Source organism: Camelina sativa, chromosome 11 (assembly GCF_030686135.1).
Source record: "Camelina sativa cultivar CO46 ecotype springtype chromosome 11, ASM3068613v1".
Taxonomy (NCBI): domain Eukaryota; kingdom Viridiplantae; phylum Streptophyta; class Magnoliopsida; order Brassicales; family Brassicaceae; genus Camelina; species Camelina sativa.
Window position 1 is genome coordinate 32,827,128 of NC_141890.1, and position 18,317 is coordinate 32,845,444.

Genomic DNA, 18,317 nt, shown 5'->3' on the forward strand with positions numbered 1-18,317 from the left:
GAGACAAAAGACATGTCATGTCGACATTTTTCTATAAAATAATAATGGCTGCAAAGTAGCTGCAGTCGTTACTTTCGGCTCGTTGGTCTAAAACATGTTGTGAATCAACACCAGACCAGAGTTCGAACAGAATCGACTGCATTTCATGAAGTGATGATGATGATGACGAGGATCAAGTTTGTGATGACTATGGTTTCAACATCAGAGGTACTTTAAAGTACCTTTTTTTTTTAATCGCACGGTTTATTAATAATTTTTATAACGCACTTCGAAACTTACTACGAAGTACTAAATTGAATTATAAATATTAACAAAAAGGATGTAAAAACTAAAAACAAATAATATTCACTGTGGGTGATAAATGAATTTTAAATAGAAGGTCAAGTTAATAATATGTATAATTCAGTTCAAAAAATAGAAAATGAAGGTTTTTATTTCTTTTTTCTAATCACTAGTTCAATATCATAGCAAAAAGACAATTATAATGTCTGAGAAACTAAAGTCGCAATAAACAAAAAAAAAAAAAAAAAACAAAAAACCCTGAAAGAAGACTAATTCAAGATCTCTCTATATTTTTTATCTAATAACCCCTAAAAAGAAAAAGCTAGAAAGAACGAGATGAAGCTAGTCTCTTCTTAAGATTGTGTAAGCAACGAAGAAGCGATCAGACTATCTCAAAGGAAAGAAAGATCAGTTCCCCCCCTAACCATAACCAAAACCAAAACCGAGATAGGTTTCCGCAGCAAATTCATATCATTGACCATGATGATTAGGCCAAAGATGTTGGTACATTTGCATCTGATGAGGATGAAGAGGTTGTTGCTGTTGTTGAGCTCCATCAATCCCATTATTACTGTCACGGTGCATTGCTGGATAACCGCTCTCATTCTCTTCTGATGACTCGCTAGATGGCCCTTGAGAGACTGATCCAAAGTTCAACATGTTAGCAGGCGCAGAAGCCGGTTCAGGATTCTGTGCCCTAGCATTGTTAACGCTACTTTGTTTAGGTTTCTTTGCTTCCGCAACAAAGCTTCCCACTACGACCTATATATCAACATCACGACACAAATGAACATCAAATGATTAAACAGATTGTGATTATATTTGCGCTTAGCCTATTAAACCATCTTCTTCCTAACTCGAATACAATGAAAAAGGCTAGGCTTCCGCAACAAGAGTTCACGTTCTGTACCTGGACTTGTGTTGCAGCTACCAGTGAACCAACAACACTGCCACCTACAATCCGGCCATCAGGTCCAGCCAAAGAGACACTCAAGCTACCACTTCTGTTCATGGAACCATTTACCTCATAATTCAAGAACGAGCCTGAGAGAGTAACGATCTCAAATCGTCCCTGCAAAAGAACATAATATACAAATCTCAACACCAAAGACACAAAGACTAAAGCTAAACACTAAAGACAGCAAACAAAAAAAAAACCTCATAAGAAATGGTTCCACCAGAATGAGAAGCTTGACGAAGCGTCACTCTACAAACTGCACCACTTGCAGAGAGAATACATATTGTTCTTGGCCCTTGATCCGAAAAAGCCATCACCTTTGCCGCTATGTCCTGGAAAAAAAAAATACTAAGTAAATTTCATACCAATTTAACAAAAGAAGAACATCCAAAACTCATTCTTCCATCTAAATTCACTGAAACAAGAACATTTTACTTCCACCAATCTTTTCTAATTACCAATCTTGAAGCATGAGACAAAACTCAATTTGAGAATACTAAAACAGAACAACAACACTTTACCTCTCCTGTCTTAACTTCAATGACATGAGGTGTAAACCCAACTCCAGCAGTTCCTCCTACAAAAACAAACCCATCAAATCAAATTGCATGTAATCCAAAACAAAAATGTGTTAAAAAGATTCAAACTTTTAGAGTTCTTGTTATATACCTAAAGCATCAAGCTGTTTCTTGCTAGAACCAGGAGGTCTTCCTCTGTTTCGTTTAGCAGGTGGATCAACAGAGTTAGTACCATTTCCTCCACTATCTCCAACACCACCTTCACCACCGTAAGAGTTAGAAGCGGCGGAGAGAAGAGGAGACGTGGGAGCTAAACCCAACGCAATGCTACCATCAGGAGTGTACTTCCTAGGCCTACCTCGCTTCTTCTTGGCTTGTGGTTGATGATTCTGATTCTGATCCTCGATCCCAAATCTCATCGGTTGAGAAGAAGGGGACGATCCATCACCAAATCCAAGAGATTCAAGCGTCTTCTGATCCATTTGTTGTTGTTGTTGAAACGTTTGAGATTGTTGTTTTGTTGAGGATGACCAAAAGGTAGACGATGATGATGTTGGATCGATTGAGATGTGGAAGTGGGAACCATCAATGCAGAAGAAGCAGCGGCGGCGTTAGGGTTACGGTAATGATGAGACATTAACATACCAGGTTGAAGGTGTGACGGTGGTTGTAGTGGGTTATCTCTGGAATCCATTAGAGAAGGGAAGAGAGAAGAAGAAGGAATCAACAAACAAAAAAAAAACTCAAAGATTGTTTCTTTCGGCCTAATTTTCGTAAAGGTTGAAACTTTCTGTTTTATGAATTCCGAGAAAATAGAAATTACAAAGCTAAAAGCGTGTGAATGAGCTAACAACTTTGAGTCTCTCTCTCTTCTCACACACACACATACAGAGAGACGGAGAGGGAGGAGATGAAGAAGTGTGGCGGACAATGTAATATTTAATAGGGAAATGAATATTATTAATATTTTTGATTAGGAATTAAAATGAAATCTGATTCTCTTTTTTTGGGGTTTGTTTTGTTAAATTTCAACTGAATTGATTTGGTATTACTCTACTCTACATGAAGCATTCAAGTAAAATATTCTGGAATCCTTATTAGATCGTAGTTTGTTTGTTTGATTTGTTTTATTATCATGATCCAAAACGTAGCAAAGAATCTTTGTGATCATCAGCTTTATTAAGAGTTTACTATTTATAAACATAAAAAAAATTCTCGAATAAAATATTGTGAGAAGCCTTGTAGACGTTACAAATATTACAATGATAGAATAACATATTCCTTTTAGTTTTGATCAGTGTGGGTGGTATCAATAACTCTCAAGAATTGATGAAAAATTTAGAAATAGAGAATTTGATTTCTCTTTCTTTTATGTGTTGATGGGAAATGATCCCAAATTTGATTTTAGAGAATGTTGATTTCTCTTTCATAACTGCTTGCTTATTGCAAAGTAAATGTGCTACTTATGAGTTATGAATACTAAGAAGACAAAGAGAACTATACGTTGCGGTATCGAGAGTTAAGAGTCGGCGAGGTTTGAAGATTCTTTATCATCGATGAGGAGGCTAAACGTGGTAAGACAACTACGAATGTTGTTTATAAAGAAATATTCCAAAATCTGCTAGGTATGTCTCACAAATTGTGAATTCATCATTGTTATTCAATCGTTATCTCAAACGTCAGTTAGACTAAACCCTTTTCATTCCATCTCTAACTACAGATTATGGAAGTTAGCAGTTCCCTAACTATGACAACTAAATTATAAAGGTAAACTCATATTCAGTTATCTTAATTAGCATATAATCTGAAATCGAACAAACCAATCCGAAAAAACCGATTTGAATCGGTTTCGGTTTCTCTGTTAAAATAGATCGGTTTTTATATTGAGTGTAATTCGGATTTCGGTTTTAAACCGATCTGAACCGAAATCTGATCGGTTATCCGCTAAACCGAATTCGGAATTAATTTTTAGGCATTGATATTATTTGTGGGCTTGGACCGAGTTAATTTTTAGGCATTGATATTATTTTTTGGGCTTCTAACCCAAGCCCATTAGCTATAAACGGATCTCCTTTATAAATTTAATATAGAATCGAGAGAAGCAGGATTTGAACCTCAGACTTTATAGATAAGGGATACACACGCTAACCATCTGAGCTATGCCATTTTTTTGCTTTTACTTTCCAAATGATATATATAAGGTATTTGGTTTAAGTTCGGATTGTAAAAAAAAATTAAAAACCGATCCGAATCCGAACCGATCCGATCCGAAAAACAGTCAGATTCTAAATGGATTCTATATATCCCAATCCGAAAAATCCGATCCGATCCGAACCGAAAATCTGAACGTCCAAGGCTAATCTTAATAGAAAAATGTATTTTAATAGTAAGGTCAATTTTATACTTTGCATTTAAAAACCGGTTAATCCACCTCCAAAAATAATTCACACTTACAATTACTGTCCACTTTTTTTTTCCACCAAAAATAAAAATTACTGTCCAGTTTTTCTCTTTTTAAAGATATTTATTTTTATTAGCTTTTGCAGTGGCTGCAGCGCATGATACCAAAGAACATGAAGAACTGCTGTTTTTTCTCTATTCACCAGTCACCAGCATCATTATTATATTGATGTTGTGATTGCTTATGTGATACGTTTTAAGTTCATTCGTGTAATTTGGGATAATAGATTTCTCTATAACATAATTTGATGTTTATAATTTGATGTTGTGATGTAACTGCTTGTTTATAATTGATGTTTCAGCTGATGATCATATTATGCTGGTAGTCTGGTACCTTCTTTTATTTGTTTCTAATGACTTTTTATGTACTTGTCACTATGCTGCAAATCTGTTAATTTAGTGACCGAGAGTAAACAACCACATAAAGAATCATGTCACCTAGGTAGGAACAGATTAGAAGGGAGAGGTCGATACTATTATCAAGCTTAACACTTATTTAGACATACACATCAGGGAAGCAAATGCTAAGACCCATCACACATACGATTGATTACAAGTGATAAAGGCGGGAAAGACGAGAGCAAATCTAGGGAGGGTTCACGCTCTGGAAGAACGAAGACACTAAAAGAGCATGTCCATCGGTTAAATTACTCATGGGGATATATTTAAAATTATACAATAACAGTTTTAATAAATTTATTATGATGATAAATTCTTTTTTTTTTCTTTTTAAGATAATGATAGTTTATTAAAAATTATATTAGATTTTACAATTAATATTTATTAAGCTTATATAAAGCCACATAATTTCCAAAATTTCAAACGTATTCAAGTATATTTTTTTTATAGATCTGAGAGTATTATTTACGGATCTAGATTGCTTTTAACAAATTAATCAAAGATTATAATTATATTCGTTCAAATGTGTAATTTTTTTAAAAAATTTCTTAAATTTCAACAAACTATTTTCAAAAGTAAACTAAAAAACAATGCATTTTTTTCCAAATTTTGCTCTTTTTATTAGAAGAATACAAAAAAAAACATTTGTCTCCTAGAATTTTATTTTCAGCTTGATTTCAATGACATTGTCCAATATTTAAAAGAGTAAAGCAAACTAAATAATTAAGGTATTGGTTTTTGTGTTAAAAATTAAAAATAAATAATTTCGTCTAATCTAGTTTAATAAACTATTACATATATATATTTTTTTGATATAACTAATTGTTAATATGATATAATTGTTTTTTATATATTGGACTAAATTTGAATATAAATGTGATGGATTCAATTATGTTTTGGGAAAGACGTCGATTTTTTTTAAAAAATAGGAAAACCTAAACTTATAGGTGTCAATTGATTCGATGGTTTCATATATATGTTTTGTGGTTGAAAAGTTTCGTAGCACCTCCAATGGTGTATCTTAAGATTAAAACATTTAAAATTATATAAAAAGTAGAGGTGTCAATTGGGCTAGTCAGATCCGGTCCAATCTGAAATCCACAAAGTTCGAATATGATTGAATCCAGTCTAGCCTAGTTTGGTCTGAAATATTTTTAAATTTATATTTTAAAGCTTGGTTCAGTTCTTACAGGGTTATAGAGTTTTTCAGGATTTTACGGACTTATCTTACAAATAAAAAATCAAACTTATAAGTTTATAATAAGTCTTAAAAAACAATGTTTAAAAAATGCATTATAAAACAAATTAATCATAATTTAAATATTTCATCAATATTCACTAAAACTAACTTAATTTAAAAGTAAAAGTTTAAAACCAAATAATTTTCAATACTTTAACCAAACAAAACAATATATAAATTATATAAAATATGATAGATAAAGATTTTAAAAGTAATAAATAAGGTTATTATATAAATATAAAAACTAGAGTTAGAATTTTAAACTATATTTACAATAAATCATTAATCAACTATTACAAATTAAACAAAATAAATAAAAATACATTTGTTTAGGAGTCTTCAAGTCGGCCCGAACCCGTACTAAACCCTAAAAATCCTGGAGTCAAAACGAACTGAACCCGAAAAGACTGCATTTTTATGGATATATATATTAAAGCTTGAACATGATATTTTTCAGAGCGGATCGGATTAGTATGCGAGATTTGGCCTAATTCACCTATCTAATCAAAAGTAACAAGTAATTAACTAAGAACCGGTTCTAATGTAAGACGTGTAGGTGTCTGATTGGTTCAGGCATAATTAAAAATAAAAATAAAATCAGCGCGTGTGTTTTTGTCTCCGTCTCTCTCTGTTTTATCTCTGACTCTTTGCCCCAACGCAGCCATCTCCGTCGCAAAAAACAGCGGCAAACCTCCGATCCGGATTCGGCTCAAGTTTACATCGAGAAACAAATTTGTGAAAGTGAGAGAGGCAGTCGTGAGAATCGCGGATCCAACACGAAAGCTCGGAGGATTCGTGGTGGCAATTTCTGTTTAGTAAGTTTACATCTGGTTCTGGGCATTACTGATTTGAGTTGATCGTATCTAGTGATTTCAAATTGCGTCAAGTTTCCCAGACTAAGTCTTTTGTGATTCTGTTGAGTTTCAAACTCCCCAGGCCACCTGAAATATCTGATTTTTTTTTTTCTTCTTCTTATAGATAAGCTTTGATGTTGTTCGATCTTGTGAGCTGTGATCCTGAATCTGTTGGCTCAATGGTTAATTTGAGGAATTTTTGAAATTGAATTGGCTTGTCCTGAGAATTTTTTATGTATTGTCAATGATCAAAAACCATCTTTTGGTGTCTGTTTCAGGGATTGATTGAAATTAAACGTTAGCAACATTTTATTCTAGGTTTGAATCTTGGTAATCTCGCCCACGGATTTATGGCTTAGAGTATGATACGTGACGTTGGTCCGTAACAGAGTACCATCTTGGAGTTTCTATATCTCTTATTGCTGCTACTTGTTTTTGGCTGAGAAAATGAAGAGATTTTATTGGAGGGATTCTTGTTGTATCAATGTGTATGTTCTTGACGGTGTATATAGATATGTCGACTTGAAAACTCCTGTTGAGAAGCCTTACAATTGCTGCTGCTGCTGCTTCTGTTACTGTTACTGCAGGTTAATAATTTGCTTCTTTAAGTGATGTTTGTTTTGTTTTTGTTTTGTTTTACACAGCAGGTTAATAATTCAGTGACTATGGAATTTAGGTACACGATTATTGTCACTTTTAGGCTTTGATACTCTTTCTTGTCACTAGAATGCTGCATATGCTTCTTGTTCGTGAAGATCATGATGATATATGTGATATAATGCACATATAGCTTAACTCTTAAGTTTTTGGATTAGTTGATTGATCTGCTTCTCAGTTTCAGTTGGTTCCAAATTCTTAGATTGGTTATTGGTGTTGCTTTATATTAGTGATTGCTTCTCATCAGTTTCACTTTGCTTTGTTCTTGTTATTGGAGATCTATATGTTTGTTCTCTTTTGATTTTCAATGATCAGTTGCTTAACATGAATTTGTTATTGCAGCGACCAATCTCTTCAAGATTCTTCTCAAGTACAGGCCAGAGGACAAAGCTGCAAAAAAGGATCGCATTTCGAAGAAGGCTCCAGCTGAGACCGAAGGAAAGCCTTCTGGATCCAAGAAGCCCGTTGTTGTCAAGTATGGACTCAACCACGTAACTTACCTCATCGAGCAGAACAAAGCACAGCTTGTGTGATATTTCTGATATAAATATGGTTTTTTTTTTTTTTTTTTTTTTTTTTTTTTTTTTTTTTTCTGATGTAAATATGGTTAAGAGAGATGGTCTTAGGCAGGACAAAAAACCATGGTTATCTAAAGCCATGGGATATATTTTAAGTAACTTCAGTCTTCGTCAGGACTTTTGTAGTTTCGGTTAACTAAATCACTGTGTGTTTGCTTTATCTCTAAACCAAGATTTTATATTGCTCAGACAGTAGAAGCAGAGATTAGGTTAAACTACTCTGGTTTCTAAACTTACAGTAAAGATCTAGTGAAACAAAAAAAAACCCCAAAATAAAGATGCATTTCAACAAGTCTCGATCGTAGTTTTTTTTGTTTGTTTTGGTTGTATTAAGGCAAAACAATGGCCGACTCTAGACATTGCACAAAGATTAAAGAAAGGCTAGAGAGTGAGTTACTCTCTGATGTGTCAGATAACAGCTTCTGTAACACTTGCTTCACATTTGCTCTCATCACCTGCAGGTTTATGAAAGACTAATTAAGACTTGAGGGTCAAGAAATTGCCTGAAACATCATGATCAGTAGTCACAGAAACATACCTGCTGGTACTGCAAGAGACCGTCCACCACGATTCGCATAATCAAACCGTAACAGTTTGACAAAGCTTAACGATAGGAAACATCGTTTCCTTGTGATCGTCAGTATACACAGCCGTGGTTGATTCCACATTCCCCCAAAGATGACCTTCTTCACGAGTTTCAAACGTAATTTCTACACACACAATATCCGTACTGCCCCGAAAAAAATCGCCCAAAACCTCCAACTTGCCACCCAAATTCGCCATGCTCCACACAGGAGAACCTCCAAACCAAGTAAAGCTGTACATGTATACAGTCAGCAGAGGTTTCCAAACCATCTCATTTGGATTGTATACCGCTATTGGCAAACCAAGAGGACACGTAAGATCAAGGGTAAACAGTAAATCTCCAACCACACAAGACGACAGGGACGAGCTCCAGAGTCTGTGCAACTCACTTTCATATCCCCATGACTGCCATAAACCTTCTCTTGGTTCGTAAGCCAAACAACAAAAATCATCCAAAATGAAGATTTTCCCCTGCATCACCACATACGTGTCAAACCAACCATCGTTACTACCATCTTCAGGGCACTGACTAGGCACAGTTTGCCAAACCTCAAGGTCTACATCGAACACTTCGACCCAATCATCATCTTGTTTCCGGCGACCACCGATAACATAAATCTTTCCGTTGATCACTCCAGCGGCTGCACAGTAACGAGCCCTTTTCATAGCCGGGAGATACTCCAACTGATGCAGTCTGCAAGGCGTCGAAGCTTGTCCTCTCTCACCTCCTCTTAGAAGCCATCGCCGAAGTCACCAATCTCTTTCTTCTCTTTCTAGTTCTTTCTTATTTACTTTGCTTTTGGGATCAAGTTACTTTTGTGACAAATAGAGAAGTTTCCTTTGAACCCCTTTTTGTTTATTGATTCACTTTTGATGCTATACTCTATAATATCAATGTCGTTTCTTTGCATCATGAGCGAGTAGTTTACTTTGTTGGGTTTTATGGGGTGATTCAAGGGGAATTCATGGTTCACTTCAATTAGGTTGTTAGATCTTATTTTCAGTTTTATAGTAGAGTTCTTTTGGGACATCTTTATCTTAATGCATGTGCTTGGATTGATCACCAAGAGCTGATCTAGAGAACGGGAGAGCTAACCGCTTTATCCTACTTCTCCGAACTAGTGTTATACCGAAACCTCACGTCGTAACCTGCGTAAGTTGAGTTGCGAAGTTTGGTGAACATATCAAACTTGTTTAACTAGCTTGTTGACATGCGTCGTTGCCTGCGAAAGTTGAGTAACCGAGTGTGAAGACTTTAGACTTTCATTCTATGAGAATAGCTTGTTAGTTCATTAGTGTTTCGTAGTTGAGAACCTAGACCGAAAATTAGTATTTACTTGTTAGATCTTACACTTAATATTGCTTAGAACCATGAAAACTCTGAGATGACTTCCAAATCGCCCAACTCCTTAGTCTTATAGTTTTAAACCATTTTATTTATTTGCAATAGTTGTTAGAAAAACCAAAACCCCAATCTCTTCTTTAGTCTTAGCCATAGTTCTTCCTCTTTTAATTCAATTTGTGTTTGCTATTACTCTCTGTGGGATCGATCCTAAAATACTACACTGATTAACTGTGCACTTTCAGTCGTTGTGTAGTCTTTTCAGGTAAAATATTTGGAGTGAAATTCTACACACATCAGGTTACTGTTAATATTTTCATTTTCTTCATTTCTAACCTATAAGTCTTCAAACATTTCACAGGTATATGAAAGTTCTCAAATACTTTGTGAGAAATCCTGTAAGACCAGAGGGGTGTTTTGCTGAGTGTTATCTAGCTGTGTAGTGAATTTTTAAAGAAGTCTACAAACGTACAGGAAAAGCTAGATAAAAACATTGTCTATGATAATAGTTCTATTCTAGATGGTCGTCCTATATCTGCTGAAACTTCCATAACTCTTTCAGAAATGGGTAAGAAAATAGCTCATCTTGCTGCCATCCAAAATATGGCTGTCGTCGAACCTTATGTCGAGTAAGCATATTTTTTTTGTTCTCTTATCATTTACAGTTTTATGAAAAAGTTTCTCATGAAACTTAGTATTATTAATTTTTTACAAGTGAGCATCTTCAGCATCTACAAGACACAAATGGAAGATGTCGACGTGATACATCAGTTTTATGGACTACCCACACTGAGAATTTTGCATCTTGGTTAAAACAACAGGCAAGTTACATCAATTCTACTATTTTATGTTGTTATTTCATGTTTATGTTTGTAGGCGTCTGACTTTTTTTATTTTTTTTTATTTATCGTAGATACCACTTGATTCAGACAGACATGGAGAAGTTCTAAAATGGTTGGCTTATGGTCCACACTTCATTGCACGGCCATACGGTGTAATGCCCCGCATTCTGACTATGGACGCACTTGCATGTTAGGTCAGGTATTATTTTTGCCTGCCTTTAGAAAATTAGTGGAGAATATTGAGGGTCGTATATGCTTAAGTTTTAGACAGATAAGGTCAATCCATGCAAGCTATTGGTATTGGCAGTTCATCAGGTCATTCGTTCGGACGCGTCCAGTGACAATAGTATTTTGCTTAGAGGAACGTGAGTAGGGTAGTGAGAAATATGATTTGGAGCTGGGCAAGTTGTAAGGAAAGGAAGCGTGTACTCAGTACCCGGGGAGTTCGCGGTAGGGAACACACCGCGGGCGAGGAAAAAATGAAATTGCTGAGGAACAGCCCATGAGCTTCTTGTGATGCTATAATTTTTCATGGATGGGAATGAGCCACCCATTTGCTTGAGGAATCGCCCCTTACTTGTGGCCAAGAGTTAGCCACCTTAATGCTTATGCTTATCCCATGACTCATGTTCTTATCCAAAACAAATTTTTATCCAAAACCCATCCTTATCCTTATCCAACCTTAAATTACCCCTTAAGTCTCGTACCCTTTATATATCCCTAGATTTCAACCATAGACCATAAGTTATTCATTACTAGACCACCTAAAATTTGCTTAAAAAATCGCTAGGAATCTTGAAAAAGCTTTCGAGAAGTTTCAAGGCCGTTCAGCCAAGCTCTGTGAGTTTTCCGGTCGTGTGGAGTAACCTCATGGACTGACGAGGTAGTAAACTATTATGGTAAGGGAAGTAGGTCCCTTATTCAAGTTTCAGGAGGAAGGGATGTGATCCTTTTAGTCTTTGTGACTAAGGATCGGGGAAACATTGAGATCAGAACGTTGGAAGGCCTTGGAGAAGAAGAATTTATAGCATGCTAGTTATTGATTGATTTGCTTTCCGCTGCGTGTGTCTTTGATGTTATTTTGTTGCATTGTTGCATTATTGCTTGTGATTGGGGGTTGGGGTGGGATTATTACCTGTTAGAGAACCCGGACTCACTGAGTAATCTTAGATTACTTATGATGCTACTTTTGTTTTGCAGGTAACCAGTAGTGGGTTAAACCATAGGGGGAGCTGGGACGTTAGGAAAAGCCAGTGTAGGTTTCCTGTCTTTTTGTAAAATATGTTTGTTTGAATAAGACTTGTAATCTCTTTTGGAGGTTAGCTCTTGGCCGAACACCTTTTGTTAGGATGTTTAATGTTGTATTTTTGAGAAATAAAGTATATTTTATATTCGATGCCGTTCCCAAATGATTATGGTCTTGTCCGGACAGTCCAAACACTCATACACAGCAAGGGTTGGCAAGCCTAAACCTGGGTCTGAGTGGGATGTACCGCGGTACAGATATTCAGGGTATCACATTTGTTTTGATAACCTCGTTTGAGTGTCCGCGTGTATACGGTTCGGGAGTGTTACATATGGGTTACATAATGAATGGTCAACAGTTTCATACAAGATCAGTTGATAGGAAAAATCAGAATAGTGGGAGTTTTTATGAGGGGACGTCGGTCTGTAGGGCTAGTACGAAAGACACTTCACAAGTGGTTGATTTGGTATCCTACTACGGAAGAGTGATAAACATTGATATATCATGGTTTTTGTGGTTTCTAACCATGATATAAAAAGTCTTGAAGAGTCTTTCTTTGTGTGTTTTAGGTTCTTTGTGAGTCTTTTCAGGTTTTATAGGATTTTGGCATGGATGGAGCAAAGTGGAGCAATTTGGAACATTTTGGAGCAATTAGCCGAAAGAAATCAACTTGGAATCAATTCTGAGAGATGGTGTCAATCGACACCCCTGTTAGCTGCAAGAAGACCCAAGTTTTGGAAGTTTTACGAATCTGCCCCAAAGTTTTCCATATTTGCTTCATTAGTCCCTGACGTGTATTAGGACATATATATAGTATTATTAGGTCTTAGTAACCCTTAAGATTTATTTTCCCTGCAAGTTTTATTTTTCCGAAACCCTAAGAGATTTTTAGAGAGCTTTTGGAGAGAATAATCAAGACTTTTTCAGAACAGATTCAGAACTCCTTTTCTTTTTCTTTAATCTCTTAATGCTATCTATTTTATTCATGATTTGTGTTCTTACAATTATGTCTGAGTAGATTTGCTTGTTAGGTTTAGGGTTTCTCATTAGGGATTTCATGGATTATTAGATTGATTAATTGTTTTGATTCATTATCTTTCTTGCTCTTCACCATAGGTTGTTCTTAATGCTAGATCTTTGATTAGTCATCTAGATTTAGATCTTAGGATTATTGATTGATATGAGAATATAATTGATTTTCCTGACAAAAACCTTTGGTGAGCAAAATTACTTTTTGCAAAGAGATTTGAATTAGTGATTTTTTGAACTTGTTTTTATTGCTGGTTTTTAACTTGAATTTTACAAAGAGATTTAGATTTTTGGGTTTTAAAACTTAGATAATATTTGCAGTGAGAGCTGATTTATTTTACAGTTGTGTTTAGACTTCAAGAACGGTGCTTAATGGTTGAATCCTGCTTGCTTAATTAATTGATCTGATTTTCCATGATTTCCTGAGAATTTTCCTAGGCCTAACGTTTCATCCATCTGAATTTTACAACTCTTTAATTTTCTGTTTAATCTTGCAATTTAATTACAATATTTTGGTTTAGCATAATTAAAAGATTACTAAATCTATTGTGTGAATCTAGAGTCTTTGTGTATTTGATCCCTAAGTATTACAATTGATCTCTTAATTTGAGAGAGTAGCTCTAGGGTAAATTTGAGCATATTAAATTTTGCGCCGTTGCCGGGAAATCTTTGATTTACCATTAGATTAAAGACTTTGATTTTGTCTAAATTTTTATTTTCTTAATTTACTAACACACTTTTTGTTTCCCTTCTCTTGTGTGTTTCACGTACATGCCTAATAAGCCTAACACAAGGAACAATAAATCTGGTTCAATTGTGAAGCTTACAAACCAAGAGTTGGGAAAACTTGAGCGTGAACACCAAAAAGCAGCCAAATCAGCAAAGATGGTCAATCCAATCATTCTGAGATTTGATGAGGTTGGTGATTTGAGGGATCAAGAGAGCCACTTACGCAATGAGCAGAGCCAAAAGATTGATGCAGAAGGCAACATGATTGTTGAAATCATTGTCGGTGATGAGCAGGACGATGGTGTCGATCGACGCCAACTGGGTATCGATCAATACACTCCTCCAGCAGATGTACGTGGAGCTGCCAACCACGTCCAAAACCCGGTTCACCAACGGAACCCAAACTGAGACTTGATCTGGACCATTGCAGACTTCAATAGAGCTGACCTGGTTTATGAGAACCGTTCTGCAATTGTTCCTCCTCCATTCCCAAGGAATGAATTGAAGCTTAACCCTGCCCAATGAGAAGCCTCTGGATCACATTAAACATTTTGAAGATCTTGTGACTAGTATCAAGGCTAATGGGGTGACTGGAGACTACATCTACTGCAAGATCTTTCCATACTCACTTGCAGGAGAAGCATCTCAATGGTTAAAATAGTTGCCACCTGGATCTTTGACATCATGGCAACAAATTAAGGTGGCTTTCCTTAATTATTTTTATAATGATGCTATGTTTGATGAGTTGAGAGTCAAGATCTCCTCATTTAAGCAAAGACAAGATGAAGCATTCAAGTCAGCTTGGGTGAGATTTAAGGCTTATCAAAGGGACTGTCCACACCATGGTTTCTCAAGGGTACAACTGCTGAGTATCTTTTTTAGAGGATGTGACTGGGAATATCAAATAGCTTTGGATGCTGCAAGCCATGGGAATTTCAAGACAAGATAGATGAAGCTGAGAATTTGATTGAGAATCTGGCCTCCAGCAATAGTACTAAAAGAGCTGATGCTGAAAGAAAGAGATTACATGGAGGATTTGATGCAAACCAGCTGGCTTCAGTTAATGCAAAGCTAGATTGAGTTCACAATTTTCTGGCGGGTAAGAAATCAGTTCCCTTTGTCGCTGAGGTTGAGACATTTGAGCCAAAATCAGAGAATACAGAGGAGAATGTCAATTTTGTATATGAAGTTGGGTATCAAGGTCAGAGATTCGGTAATCAGCAAGGCAACAGACCATACAGTGGGAACTCTTCAGGCTACACTTCCAAGCCAGAGTATCAGCAGCAGCAGCAGAATAGCGGTTATATAAGAACCTATGGGAACTCATCCTATCAGTCTCCTCCTCCTAAGTCTTCTTTTGAGAGTAAAATGGAGGCCATGCTTGATCAGATTCTTCAGGGACAAGAGAATATGACCGTGACATTCAATGGAAAAATCGAGAATGTCTACACAAAGCTTACTGGAAGGATTGATGCATTGAATGTTCATGCTAAGAAGCTGGAAAGTCATGTTGCACAGACTGTTGGGTCTGTCAAACGACAAGAGGGTTTTCTCCCTGGAAGAACTGAATCAAACCCAAGCATGCTTGCAATGCCATATCATTGAGAGATGAAGATGGTGATGAAATTGTTTCTGCTGAACAAGGAGAGAAATCGACCAAACTCTCGACTCCAGATGATGGTGTCGATCGACACCACCTGGATGTCGGTCGACACTCATCTCAGATAGAATCCGACAACACAAAATCTCAGGTTCCAGCTGCTGAGAGAGCCTACAAACCTAAAGTCCCTTTTCCTAGACAAAGAAGGTCCAAGCAGGAGCTTGAGGAAGCTAGATGCAAGGCTATGATGGATAAGGTGATGATAAAAATGCCTTTAGTTGATGCAGTCAAGATTTCTCCTGGACTTAAGCGGTATGTGAAGAGAATGGTATCCAATAGTTTGAGCCCTGAAGAAGGAGCACTGCTTACCAAGGATGTCAATACAATTCTGTTGAACCAGCCTGCTCAAAGGAAGAAAGAGAGGAAAGAGAAAGTGGTTGTGTCTGAGAAAGTGAGTGTAGTGATCCAGAGTAGAGTTCCAGAAAAGCTACCAGATCCTGGAAATTTTGTGCTTGATTGTTCTATCTCCACATGAAGGTTTCCTCACTCACTTTGTGATCTTGGCTCTAGTATGAACCTGATGTCACATTCTGTTGCTGTGAGACTTGAGATGACAGAATTCAAGCTAACTCAGATTTCTCTTATCTTAGCTGATAGATCACAAAAAATTCTTGAAGGTGTCTTAGAGGATATTCCAATTAAGATTGGAGATTTCATGATTCCCACTGACTTTGTGGTCCTAAAGTATGACAAAGACCCTAAAGAACCTCTCATTTTAGGAAGATCTTTCTTGGCTACTGCTGGTGCCATCATAGATGTGAAGATGGGACACATAACACTGAATGTGGAAGATTTGAGTATGAACTTTGAGATGGATAAACTGAGGAGGGATCCTACTATTGATGGATAGACTTTTTCTGTTGAGGAAGTTTCTGGGACAAGAGCATCAAGCTTAGTGTCGATCGACACATGCTTGGTGTTGGTCGACACCCCTCCACATCCGAGCCTGAACTTGTCCAAAACTGATGTTCCAAGGCAGAAAACTGCTTCCAAATAGAAACCTCCCCACTCCACACTCCAGAGTCCTCAAGTAAGGCAAATGTATGCATCTTCACCCAAACCCCTCCTATCATCAATAAGACCTTCAAAGATACAAAAACTGTTTTGCAGTTAACCAAGCCACGAGATTATCATAGAGCACTTGTTTCTTCTGTTGATGATTTTGCAGGACATAAAAGAAGCAAACCCGTCCCTAAATCCTGTTGTGGTCCTGTTCCTCACATCCTTGGCAGACGTCATGCACCTACTGCTGATACATCCCCTTGGATGAAGAGACCATTTTCTCGTAGGCATTCACTGCCATGTTCTGATCCACTAGACGCCTGAGCTCCACCACAATCAAGCTAATGACTAAAAACAAGCGCTTAGTGGGAGTCAACCCACTAGTAGTTTTTTTTTTTTCTTTTAATTTTCATTTATACTTATTTTATTTTTCTTTTACCAATCTTAGGCTTGCTAACACTAGGGAAAGTGTTGTTTAAGTCTGGGGGAGGTGTCTACTAACTACGTTTATGTTTTTTAGTTTCAGTTGTGTCGGTCAAAACCATAAAGTTTGAGTCAAATTTTTCAATATTTTTCTATTTGTCTTTGGGAATTATGATCTTGACTAATGATTTCTCTTATTTGGCTAACACTCTCATGATTATTTGTTTATGCTAGATCTCAGAACTGAAGCTTCGAAAGACTTTGAGCTGTATCAACAATCGTGAAAGCCCTTATTCAATGGATATCTGATTGATCTAACATTGTCTCAACTTTTATCAGGACTTTAACCGGACTTAATCTCTGGGTTGGAAATCAGTGGACTAGACTTCTTCTTCGGGCCATACAAGACAGTGCAATTTTTCAAAGTATGTCTCCCCTCTCTCTTCCCTTCAGTACTCTAAAAAAGAAAGAATAAAGAAAAAAAAGAAGAAGAAGAAGTAGGATATAAGTGAGCCGAGGAATGTAGCGTAAACCCGTGCATACTTTGAAAACTCAAGGACTGGGCTTCTTATCTTGGAACTCTTGGTCCTGGAGGATTAATATGGCTTGTCATCACCAATTGTTTGCCATATGGAGCACAACTCATCTCTTGGTATCACCATGTCATACTCATTCCCAGTTTTAAACCCATATAGAGTTGCCAACTCCAAGATTGATAGTTCATAAGGCTTGCCTCTGACAGTGAAGGTGATGAAACCAGCTCCTCTCTTTGTATCAACCATATCAGTGAAGTAGTGCATTTGAACTGTAGAGAGGAACTCACAGCTCTCTTCCTTGTATCCCTCCATGTTCATCCCCATGAATTTTGTGAAGCTGCAGTTCACAAACAAAAGCTTGATGTCCTCAGCAATCCCAAGCTTCTCCATGGTCTCCTTGTGAGGATACATGGTCCCTTGGAACTTCATGCTCATGAAGGATTCATAGAGTTGTACTGGTGACAAGACTCCAGAATCTGCTTCATCTCCACTCTCACTCTCTTGTTCTTGCACATCAGTTGTTGGTTCATGATTAACCTCCATCTCCTCATCACTTTCAGTTTCCTCTGAATCAACTTCAACAGGCTGTTTTCTTTTCTCCGCAGGAGCACTCGACACCTTGCTTGAACAGACAATCGGTCGTTTGCCTCCTCGAGTGCGTGGTCGAGTGCGCTCACCAATCTCTCTTCTTGAGACCAACAGTGCATCACAACGATCCATGAAGTATTCAGCAGCTTTCTTGACCTTAGCTCGGCGGATTGCAGCTTGTTCTTGTGTTTTCTTAGCTTGTGAAGACATTGTGATGGTAAACTTGAAAGGAATAGACTCAAAGCTTAAGATTAGTTGGTTAGTACCCAGAAAACAAAGAAATTCAAGCCTTGAGCAAAGCAATGAAAGCAAAGAGAGATTTTAAGCTAGAATTTGGGTGTTTATGCAAATGAGAGAGTGTGAGGGTTGTAGAATCATTTTAGGTGCTT

At 36.8% G+C, this 18,317-nt stretch overlaps 1 long non-coding RNA gene and 2 pseudogenes across 4 annotated transcripts; 1 reads left to right on the plus strand and 2 right to left on the minus strand.

Moving 5' to 3' along the window:
• Positions 1 to 401: 401 nt before the first annotated feature.
• Positions 402 to 2,582, minus strand: LOC104724712 (AT-hook motif nuclear-localized protein 8-like; annotated as a pseudogene). The gene is made up of 5 exons (XR_015570972.1): positions 1,910 to 2,582; positions 1,762 to 1,817; positions 1,441 to 1,572; positions 1,193 to 1,354; positions 402 to 1,044 (listed from the first exon to the last, which is right to left on the minus strand). The product of XR_015570972.1 is annotated as an AT-hook motif nuclear-localized protein 8-like (transcript).
• Positions 2,583 to 6,312: 3,730 nt separating this feature from the next.
• LOC104724713 (uncharacterized) lies at positions 6,313 to 8,106 on the plus strand. 3 transcript variants are annotated; one of them, XR_015571474.1, is made up of 4 exons: positions 6,313 to 6,672; positions 6,836 to 6,893; positions 6,990 to 7,298; positions 7,711 to 8,106. It is a non-coding gene; the product is annotated as an uncharacterized LOC104724713 (long non-coding RNA). The 3 variants fall into 3 exon arrangements; XR_757753.3 differs by lacking the exon at positions 6,836 to 6,893 and having other exon boundaries at positions 6,472 to 6,672; XR_015571475.1 differs by lacking the exon at positions 6,836 to 6,893 and having other exon boundaries at positions 6,472 to 6,672; positions 7,030 to 7,298.
• Positions 8,107 to 8,488: 382 nt separating this feature from the next.
• Positions 8,489 to 9,714, minus strand: LOC104728518 (putative F-box/kelch-repeat protein At2g29820 pseudogene; annotated as a pseudogene).
• Positions 9,715 to 18,317: the final 8,603 nt, after the last annotated feature.